Raw genomic sequence first — 12,454 nt, 5'->3', positions numbered from 1 at the left:
TAAGATTCAGTCTCTGCTCAACAGGAACTACTCTTTTAAAATGACAACTGAAATATGATATACAGAAAGATATTAAGTATAATTTCTAAACATCTAAGAAGGAATCCCTCACAGCCTCTGCGCAAGGAATAGCCCAGCTGATACTTAAAGAGGGGCAGAAACAAAGCTGTCTGCTGCTGGGCGAGGGGCAGGACTTTGCCTACCCTCTGGTCCCTGACAAAGGTCAGAGGCCACTGAAGGAAAGAGAGAAAAAACAGCCATCTATACTGGGGGCAAGGATGAAGCCAGCTTGGGTCTAGGATCTTACACTGATACAAAGCAAAGGTCAGCTATTATTGGAAGTGGAACAGGATACTTGCTCCTTCTCATAATACAAGGTTGCGGGGATGGGAGGAAAAAGGGGCAGGATTATTAATAATGGGTTATGAGGGGACTTTAAAACAAATATAATTAACATCTTAAAGGATGGGGTATAAAGCTGGAGGAAATTCATGAACCAATGAAGATTTTCCATAGAGTTAGAGAGTACAGAAGAATCAAATTGGAAATAATAAGAACTTTAAAAAAAAATCACACTGTTGAAGAAAAAGAGTAACATACATGGGTTTCTGAGCAGACAGGACAAAAAGAAAAAGAATAAATTAGGTCAACAGAAATTATCCAAAGGAAAACACAAAGAAGAAAAGGAGTGAAAAGACAGAAAAGACTGTTCAAAACCTATCAGAATATCAAACAGACTAAAATACATGTGTTTAGCTTCTCGGTAATGGAGAAGAAAGAAAGAACAGGGTAGAAAATGTATTTAAGGACAAAATATTTAAAAGTTTTCCAAAATTAATAAAAGAAAACAAAGCACATATCCAAGAAGCTTAATGAATGAATCCCAAGCAAGGAAAAAAACCTATACGCCTCACAAATTGCTGAATATCAAAGAAAAAGAGAAAATCTTGAAAACTGCCAGGAAAAAGAAAAACTGGGTAAGAACAAAGATAAGATTAATAGTATATTTTCCATCAGAAAATACTCAAGGCAGAATACAATGAAGTAATGTTTTTTTTTCAGCCTGTCCTTTCCGCACTCATCTACAGCAGGAGTTGCAAACTATAGCCTATAGGCAAAATCTAGCCCACCTGTTATTTTTGTAGTTTCATTGGAACACAACCACATCTGTTCATTAACGTATCACAATGTATATGGCTGCTTTTGCTCTACAATGGCAGAGTTGGGAAGTTGTAGCACATGTTGTATGGCCCTCAAAACGTGAAAATATATACCATGTGACCCTCTACAGAAAAAGTTTGCCAACCCTGATCTACAGGTGTGTATTGTCACATGGCAGGACCTCCTTTAAGTGCAGGTCTGTTCCTGAGTGCTCAGTTCCCTTCCACTGACCTGTTCCCAAGCCAACACCACAGGCATAATGACTACAGCATTGTAATAATTCTTGGTACCTGGAGGTGAGGAGAGGGGACAAGGCTCTTGTGATCCTCTACTTGTTCTTCAAAATGGACTTGGCTCCCCCTCCCCAGGAGTAATGTTTTTAATATTGAAAAAAAAGAGTATCAACCTAAATTCCTTAATCTAGCAAAATATCTTTCAAAAGGGATGGCAAATATAAAAATTTTTTCAGTAAATAAAAACTGACAAAATTCATTTACAGAAGACCTGAGTTAAAAGAGTAAGTTCTTCAAGTGGGAACATGGTACCAGATGGAAAGAGATTTGTATAAATAAATATGAAGACCATTGAAAATGATAAATATGGGAGTAAATACAAATGATTATTTTTCCTACTCTTAATATCTTTAAAAGAACATTGAGAATAGAAAAACAAGAGGAAAAATCAACAAACAAAAAGTTAGTTCTTTGAAATATCAACAAAATTCACAACTTCTAATTACACTGACAAAGAAAAACATCAAATTACTAAAATCAGGAATGAAGAAGAGACATGATTACTGACTATAGAAATAAAAAAGATTATAAGGAAATACTATGAACAATAACTATAGGCCAATAAATTAGATAACTTGGGTAAAATAGACAAATTCCTAGAAACAAAACAATCTAGCAAAACTGACTCAAAAAACCCTGAGTGATTTATAACAAGGAAACATATTGAACTACTAATTTTAAAACTTCCAGAAAAGGAAATCTCAGACCCAGACAGCTCCACGGGTAAATTCTACCAAACATTTAAAAAACAATAAATATCAATTCCTTACAAACTCTTCAAAATATAGAAGACGAATACCTCCCAACTCATTGTGTAAGACCAGCATTACACTGATACCAAAATCAGACAAAAGTTATCACAAGAAAAGAAACTATGTGCCAGTATCTTTTGCAAATACACATGCAAAAATCTTCAACAAAATACTAGCAAATTGAACCTAGCAATAAACAGAGTACACCACAACCAAGTGGGATTTATCCCAACAACAGACAGTTGGTCTAACATAATCATCTCAATAGATGCAGAAAAACATTTGACAAAAATCCAACACCATGCTTTTAAGACAAAAACACTCAACAAACTTGAAATATAGATAACTTCCTTAACTGATAAATGACATATACAAAAAATCCACAGCTAATATCAGCATCATTAATGGCCAAAGACTTAATGCTTTCCCCTAAGATCAGATACAAGATAAGGATGCCACTTCTTGCTACAGGGCCTAACAAGGTCAATTTGGGCAGAAAAGGAAATAAAAGGCACCCAGATTGGAAAGGAAGGAGTAAAACTATCTCTACTTACAGATAAAGAGCTCTTGTATACACAAAATCTTAAGGACTCTAAAAAAGAGTCCTTACAGGATATAATGATCAACATATAAATATGAACTGTACCCTTATATAGTAGGAATATAGTGATGAACAAAAATGAAGAAAAAAATCCCATTTACAATAGCATCAAAAAGAATGCTGAGTAATAAATTTAATAAAAAGTACAAAATTTATATTTTGAAAACTAAAAATTGTTTAAGAAAATAAGAAATAAATGGAAAAGTATCCACATTCATGGATCAGAAGACAATACTGTTAAGATAGCAATACCTCCTTAATTGAGCTACAGATTCAACTCATTCTCCATCAAAATCTCAGCCGACTTCTCTGGAGAAATTGACAAGTTGACCTTAAAAGTAATATGGAAAAGCAAAGACCTAGAAGAACCAAAAAATACTGGAAAAAAAAAATTTAGAGGACTCACACCTTCTCAGTTTCAAAACTTATTACAGAGCTATAGTAATCAAAACACTGTGGTATTGATAGAAGAATAAACATATAGATCAATGGAATAGCCATCCCAGTCCAGAAATAAGTCCTCACAATTGTAGTCAATTGTTTTTCACAAGAATACCAAGACAGTAATGGTGGAATAAATAGATGAATAGTGTTTTCAACAAATATATATAAACAAATATGTAATAGATATATCAATATATGATATATATCAACAATAGCACAAGCAACAAAAGAAAAAATGGTAACACAGACTGGACATCATTGAAATTATAAAACTGTGTTTCAAAGGACACTATCAAGAAAGTGAAAAGATAATGATGTACTAGCAGAAAATACCTGCCAATATATCTGACAAGGAGCTTATATCCAAAATAAATGAAGAACTCCTAAATTCTTCCAAAGATTTTTTTAAATGAACAATCTTAAAAATGAGCAAAGGATCTGAATAGACATTTCTGCAAAGAAAATATACAAATGACTAATAAGCACATGAAAAGATATTCAACATCATTAACTACATTGCAAAGAAATGCAAATCAAAACCACAAGAAACAACTTCACACCTACTAGATGTCTAAATTAAAAAGACCTATAGTAAGTGTTGGTGAGGAACCTTCCCATACAATACTGATACATGTAGAACATGGATGACCCTTTAAAACATCATGTTAAGTAAAATATACCAGTCACAAAGGATCTATGTGATTCCATGTATATGGATTGTTCAGAGTGGACTAATACATACAGACAGAAAGTAGACTAGTAGATGTTTAGAACTGGGGCAGGTCAGGGAATGAGGGAATTGCAGGGTGATAGCTAGGGATATAAGGCTTCCTACTGGGTAATAAAAATATTCTAATATTGATTGTAGTAGTTTTACAACTCAGTGAATATACTAAAAGCCATTCAATTGTTCACCTTAAATGGGTGAATTGTATGGTATATGAATTATACCTCAGGAATGCTATTTCAAGAAATGATAACTGACTTAATTAAAGAGGAAGTCAGCAAGCTATGGCTCACAGGCCAAATTTGGACCACCATCCATATCTGTAAATAACTTTTTACTGGAACATAGTTAAACTCATCTGTTAATATACTGTCTATGGCTACTACTGTGCACCAACAGTAGAATGGAAAAATTGTAACACAGACCTTATGGCCCTTAAATCTAATACTCTGTTGTTTACAGTTGGCTAAACTTTGATATAAAGCAAAAATAGGAATACTGCACTATGGAGTTTATAACATGTAAAAGTGAAATGTATGACAATAATATACAAGATAGAAGAAAGAAATGAAAGTGTATAATTGTAAGGCTCTTACATCATTTAAGAGTGACATATTATTTGTGGTAAGTTAAAGATTCATATTATACATGCTAGAACAACCACACACACACACAATAGCCACTAAAGGCAGGGTACAAAATCCTACTGGAAATAGGATGTTACACCAACACAAAGCAAATGTCCTGTTACCACTGGAGGAAGAGGAAACTCACTCTTGCCCAAGACCATCCACACATACATAACAGACTTTGGCTGTTGTGGAAGGATGGACAGAAATGTTGAAAAAAAACATACTCCCAAGGCCAAGATTCACAGGACCTGCCTAAAACTGTGGGAATGCCCCTCTTCTCTCATCACAAACCTAGTACTGACTAACGAGAAATAGCAGTCTACAGCTTGTGTGCATTCTGGGGGCAAGCATGAACATGAAGGAGAGCTTCTATGACACACGCACACAGAGAATACTCTAAGCAAAAGGCCTAACCAACTGATGGCCTTACAGAAGAGGCATACCTATTTCTAGTCATAAGTACTATCACCTCTGCTCCTCTTTACTTGCAATGTCCAGACTTTAATGAAAAATTCAAGATACACAAAAAGAGCAAGAAAAGTAACTCACTGAAAGGATAAAGCAGTTAACAGAACAAGACCAAGATACTAGCCCAAGATAATTGGAACTAGCATAGCTCTAATTAATATGTTAAAGTATCTATGGAAACAGTGAACAAAATGCATGAATCAATGGGGAATTTCAGCAGAGAAATGGGAAATATTCGAACAAGATTGAACAGAAATGCTGGAAACAAAAAAATAAGGTATCAATGATGAAGAATTATCCCAATTGGTTTATCAGCAGACTGGACATAGCTGAAGAAAGAAATCAGTAAACTTGAAGACATGTTAATGGGAATATTCTGAAAGCAAACATATCAGCAGCTCAATCTTTAAAAACAGGAAGTGTCAGAGTGGTTAAGAGCACTACTTCTGAAGTCAAAACCCATCTCCACAACTTACTAGTGTTGTGAATCTCAAGTTGCCTAACAACTTTTTATCTCAATTTAGCCACCACTTAAATAGAATAATAGCAAAAAGTGTCATAAAACATTCTAATAATTGAGTTAATATATGTGAAACAGTATCACAGTGCTTGCCATATTAAAGCCTTATCAATATTCCTATTATTCCTATTCATGTAATAAATGATACATTAATTATTATTAATATCTGATAGTATCTTGTGCTCCCAACAAGACCCTCTTAACATTTGGCTAGATGCTAGAGCTTTCTTCAATTGTAAATGCTACAAACTTAAAGTCAAAAGCATTTTTCACCTAAGTAGAAAAAGCAGTTTTTAAATTTCCTAATTTGGAATAATTATAAAATTAGAAATGAAGTACAAAACATTATTTATCCACACAAAAAAGTACAGTAACTTACAAATCTCAAATCATTACAAAGTAGTTTGGAAAATGTCTTAAATTTTAACATGAACCTTGTATATCTCATTCAAATATAGATGCATATCAGTATTGTCTGTACTCATCTGATACCCAACTTAAAGCAGAACGAGAATAAGTGGAAAAATGAAAAGGCTGAAGGAGAAAACTGATACCTGAGGATGAGGTAAGGGTCTTGTTATTCACGCAAATCTTTCAGATTTGTTAAGACTTTTCCTTGGATAGTTAGATCACCATAACACAGTATACCCTTGGACATTAATAGCTATATAATACTGAAGATAATTTATTATATTTTGATTATGAAAGATCAATTTGATGAATATCTTCCTACTGTGTTATGAAACCACTAATTTAAGACATTGCTTGTGCTGTTATAAAGGACTAATATAGTAAGTTACTTTAAAAATTTGGTTTCAGAAAACTATTCTGACAAAATATAGTTGTGTTGCTGTAATAAACCTAACAATGATAACTTTAACCCATCTTGCAGTAACTTTACAGTATTTTACAACTAATTTAAGAGCCAATTTCAGTAACTATGGTAGTCTACATATTTAATAGGTTAATTTTTTCCTCTTTATAGATGGTTTTTAATGTTTTTATTTCTTAATGCAAGGGTTTCATTCTAAGTATGACTTTCATTTTAAATGGCTATTAATTAGTTGTAGAAGAAGACAGGGTATTCATTTTAAATAAATATAAAGAAAAAAGTATTTACTGGTTTATTGATGCAAGCATGTATTTAGTAAAACCTGTTATGAGTTGAATTGTAACCTCCTCCAAATTCCTAAGTTGAAGTCCCACATTTCTGGAACCAAAGAATGTGACATTTACTTGGAAATAAGGTCGTTGCAGACATAACTTGTAAAGATTAGGTCATTAAGGTGGACCCTCTTCCAGTATGACCAGAGTCCTTATAAAAAGGGGAAATTTGGAGACAGACATGCACACAGGGAGACACCAAGTAAAGACAAGACAGAGATCAGCTGATGCTTCTACACGCTGAGGAATGTAGCAGATCGCCAGCAAAGCAACTGAAACCAAGGTAGAAGCATGCAACAAATTCTTCCTTATAGACCTCAGAAGGAACCATCCCTGCCAACACCTGATCTCAGAATTTTAACATCCAGAACTACAAGACAGTATTATTTATGTTGTTCAGGTCACTTGGTTGCAGTGCTTCCTTATAGCAGCTCTAGCAAATTATTACACACTATCTTTTTTTTGAGAAATGTATACATTTCAATGGACACCAAACACTGCCTTAATGGGAGAAAAAAATGGTAAATCTCTTCTGTATACTACAGCAATCAAGTTCTCTTTTAAAGAGGTTTAGATATAACATGGCAATTTTAATACTCATCAAAATGAAATTTAAATTTTACTTTGTCATTAAAATGTTATTTTTAGTATGTCATAAATTATTCTACCTGAAAAATTATAGCCTCCTCTTAAGTGGAAGTACATCAGGCTCTCTTAAAACATTGTGACATTAGATCTTTTTATTTATATCTGGTACCATGATTTGAAAATTACTCAACTACAACCATGTAGTTAAACTCATGTGAAAAAAAGTCTACTTATAGTTCTCTCTCTGTTTAGTCATAAATCAAAATACTGCTCATGAGGAATATCAATTTTATTGCCCATCTTCAATACTAGCAAATGTTTCTGATTATAATTATCATTTAAACTATAAGGCATAAGTATCTGTGTAAGTAAGCAGAGCATAGAGAATATTTCAGGTTATATGACTTATGTATAAAATGTAACTTGATAAAGAAAAATTAGCTGCTAAAAGCAGCATACTTGTCTTAGGCTCCTATCTTTAAGCCCTGTCAGTTTCTCTAAGATGTACTTTAAACTTTAAAATGACTACTCTCTAAAGATACTTTAATAAGAAAAGCTTCTTAGGGATTTAAAAGAGAAACCTGATCACTAAAGCAAAATATAATAAATGAGAACAGACCATATGGCAAAAGAAATTTTTGAAAAGGATTTTATTTAAGGTCTACTGGAGGCACAAACAATGGGAAAAATAAAGAAATGGGAAAAGAGACTAAGAGGCATATAACTAAATACTATAGATCTTGTTGTTTGGATTTTGATTTGTAAAACCAACTGCAAAAGAGAATTTATGAGATCATAAGGGACATCTGAACACTCATTTACTGAACATTTAATAATTAATTATTATTTTTTATAGGTGAGAAAGTCATTGGGTTATGTAAAAAAAGGGTGGCTCTTATCTTTTAGAGACTCACAAATGAAGTAGTTATGAAAGAAATTACATTATATTTGTTGTCTGCATTAAAACAATCTAATGCAGGTCAAACAAATGAAACAAAATAGGCCACTTGTTGATATATGTTAAATCAACATTTATCAGCAATGGGTGATGGAAACATGAAGTCCATTAAATTCTCTATTTTTACATATGTTTAAATTTCATAATAAAAAATTTTCAAAAACATCTGTTTTAACTAAGCTAACAGTATATAAAGGTTGTCAAAGATTAATTCAAAATTGAAGATAGGGCATAATTAAGATAGGTTTCCATGAGATGGAAAGGGGTAAAGAAACTATTAACTATCAATTTGATAACAAAAGATTAGAAAATCCTTTGAATTGTCACATTTCTAAAAGTTGTTAAACGAAAGGTACAGTGGAAAACCCCACAACTCCATTATATTACATTATATATCCCTTACTTAAAAATAAAAATCTCAGCAAAACAGAGTACTTATCTACATTTTTAAGGTAAAAAATAAAACTAGAGGAAAACAGAAATCATCACCACAAGCTGGTAAGTAATGTCTTTTGAGAAGGCAAAATTAATAGAAAGACTAAGACATATAGAAGTTTTAAATTTACAGAAAAATGTGTGACTAACGGAAGGATCTTTCTTTACCAAGGAATTACTTTACAAACATGCTATGACATATTATATAGAAATAGGATTAAAACAATATCCAGTATTGCTTAAAGCATTTCTTGAACAAATATTTACTTTGCTAATACAAAGACATTTACCTTTACAGTTAGATGAATTTCCTCTAGGTCTAAGGGAGAAATGATTGTAACAACTTTGGTAAAAAATATTTCTGAAACTTAATTTTTTAACAGACAGTGATGTAAACATAAATAGAAGAGCACAAAACAAAGCGAACTATATTAAGATGCTAGAAAAAATCATAATGTGACACAGGATAAAAACTTGGATAACAGGTAGTAGGCTCCGCTGGTACTCTAGGAAGTAAAAAACTTCCTGGGCCTCGATTTTCCATCTACAAAAGAAGTTGGATTAGTTTATTTCTCATTTTAGACCCACTCCTGAGCCTATAGGGTCCATATATTCCCTTTCTTTCTCAGTAAAAATTCCTTAACTATCAACAGAATACCTGGTTGACTGGAACAAAGATGACATTTGCAACTAGGCATGACCATTTGATAAAGGTTAAGCCAGTGAAATGTAAGTCAAAGTGCTATGTACTAGTGTCCAGATAAATCTTTTTTTAATGTCTTTTAAAGACACTATACAAACTTTTTAACTCTTTTTCTCTCCATCCCGGACATTCTGCTGCTGGGGATAGCTAGAAATCTAACAGTCACCTTAGAAATAGAGTTTATGGTTAGCAGTTATTATTTGGGGGTTTTTCTGTAAGTTGAAATTGAAGTTAAACCGAAATGGTACAAAACCACCTTCTTACCCAATGTTACCCTGAGATTAAACAGCTATTCAACAATAAATATGTAAATAAAAATAAAATGCTACAAAGAAAAGAAGAAGGACAGATCATAATTGGTATTCCTACCATTTTCCTACTAACTTCTATGAGTAAGAGAAAAGGGGAGTTTGATGTTTTCCCCACCTAACAGGGATAGTTAGTATGTAGGTAGATTAATTCCACACACTGAAATATGCATGTATATATATTCCTTCATTCCTTCAGTCAGGAAATATGTATTAAGCTACTATGTACCATGTACTGAGGTGCCTGAATAAGAGAGAACAGATCCCGACTTTAATAAAGTTTACATTCTAGGGGAAAAGTAAAGGGCAGCGGATATTTAATGAGAGAAATACACAAAGATCTTAGCTACTGTTCTGATGACATATTTCACCATCAAAATATAAACCAACTATTGTTAAGTTCTTCCTTTAAAATGAAGAACCAGAATGATTTAACATTTGTTGCAACCTAGAACAATGGTTTCTATGAACCTTTATTTGTGAAGAGAGAGTATGTTTTATCCATCTTTTAATCCTATAATGGAAAAAAAATTATTGATATTTCATGTTCCTAACATCTTGAAACAACTTTTACAAAATGAAAATGAACATAGAAATGACTATGACAAAGTAAATTTTGGTGAGAACTTTACTCAAGGAAATTAAAATCAAATTGAACCTTCAGTAGCAGAAATAATCCAGTCACATAAAAAAATTTGTTTATCAGTCAACAAAGAGGACTAAAAATGTGGTGTCTAAATAAGACATAGAAAGCCAGATTATGAAAAGGCCTGAGCAATTTCAAAATCAGGCAAGGTTTCAGCAGGAACTCATTTGTATTCCCAATCCACTAATAAAAATTAACATTGGGCAGTAAATGATTGTGGATATGAAGATTAACATAATGATGAAAACCTACTAAATGATCTAGATATGAAAAACACTAAATCAGAGCTAGATTTCAAATCTGAAAGATACAACACAATCAAAGAGAGTAAACAGGAAAAGAGAGCCTAACGTCAGAAAAACAAGCCACCTAAGGGCAGAAGAACAAGTCAGGTACCACTAATATTTCCCCTATGTACTGATGAACATTGGCAAAAGGCTTGGAAAACAATGGTTTAAGTAATTTCCTCAATAAATCTCTATGGCTTAAAAGAATTACAGCATACCCAACTTTCCAGGAAAGAGGTGGTTTAGGCACTTTGAATTAGACATTTCACATAGTAATTTATGCAATGGAAGGGCATAGTTAATGTAATGTAATATAAAGTAACTATAGCTAAACTGTACATATGCAAACCAAGATATAGTCTTGATACAGTCAGCACATATGCCACCACATGGCATAATTTAGAAAGAGGAAACTATAAAATACAAATATTGCACATTTATAATAAAGTATGATTATGCTAATACAAGTTAAGACAATATAGTTCTTTTAACATGTACACCACATTGAAGGGTGTTAAAGTTGTACATATCTGATTTCCAAAGGATTAAAAATAGTTATTACATATATTGAGGTTTTATTGTTTCAAGAAGCCTATACACCCATGTGGTGACTAAACTAATAACCTTCACAATCTGCTGAGTATTCTCATAAAACTGAATCGATGTTTGAATTGAAAAGAAGTCCACTCTTTCATATTAAAGTATACATGTCATGAAAACGACTGATAATATCTAAAGTCACTGAGATAAAGATATTTATCTCAACAGAGATAAAGATCAAGGACAGCAATTCTTTCTGCGAACGGACATTAAAGGACCGAGACTAAATCTATTTAACTAACAGACAATAAAGCATAGATGGTATAAACCCTTAATCTGGAGTCCAAGATCTATTTCAAGGAACCCAAGAACACACCTGAAATTTTCTATAAAGTTTTGAGTGTTGGTTTCTATCAGACTCTCAAATAAATATGGGATTTAAAGAGGAATGACACCTAGAAGTATGATGGTCTTACTGTTGAACAATTTTACAAGACCTTAAGTTATTCAATAGCAAAAGCCTGAATAATAGTATTTCATTTCCACAGGGTTACAGCAGTTTCCCAAAATTTAAAGAAAAGGAAAACGAAAAGGTGACACCAAAACCCATTACTCAAGAGGTATAAGTTTTTTAGAAAACTGCGATTTTTCTACCGCAGTCAAGACCTGACGAAATCATGAGACAGGTTCAGCATAAAATTCGACAAGAGAATGGCAGTTTTTCTCTGGACATCCCCTTTATAAACCTCGTCCCCATTCCAAGACCTGCTTACAAGTTAAGTAGAATATGTTAGATATTCCCTCTCAGAATCTTAAGGGTGAAACCCAAATTGCCACTCCTCCACAGAGAGGCAAAGAACACTCCCCCAAAAAGAGGCAGGGAACAAGTTTCTTCCAATTCCAAGAAAGTGGGCAAAGGTAAGACCTGTAGAGATGAAAGACTCTCCCTCTGTCAAAATGAGAAGGGGATTTGTCACTCCTGTTTGACATAGTTGGGGGAGGTGGGGTGGAGAGGCGGAGCCCCAAATCTTAAGAACTGATGCCTGTGACGGGCCCCAGATCTTAAGAAATGCAGCCACACCAGGTTGGTGCGGGTATGAGAAAGCGGCTCAGCAGCAGAGGTGGTGGGAAAGGCAAGACCTGAACCTCCTGGTGAGAAGCTACGTGGCACTATGCAAACTGTGCTTCGTCTCTCCCACCCCTGCTTCCGCCCCAACCTTTTCCCCG

The 12,454-nt window shown here is 33.5% G+C and overlaps 1 protein-coding gene across 2 annotated transcripts in view; it reads right to left on the bottom strand.

Annotated features, from left to right (window-relative positions):
- The window catches only part of SLC30A7 (solute carrier family 30 member 7), an 83,647-nt gene that overhangs the window by 70,615 nt on the left and 578 nt on the right, over positions 1–12,454 (bottom strand). The window lies entirely within an intron of this gene.

Source organism: Manis pentadactyla, chromosome 4 (assembly GCF_030020395.1).
Source record: "Manis pentadactyla isolate mManPen7 chromosome 4, mManPen7.hap1, whole genome shotgun sequence".
In the NCBI taxonomy this organism is placed as follows: domain Eukaryota; kingdom Metazoa; phylum Chordata; class Mammalia; order Pholidota; family Manidae; genus Manis; species Manis pentadactyla.
This window is presented reverse-complemented; position numbering and strand designations above follow the sequence as displayed.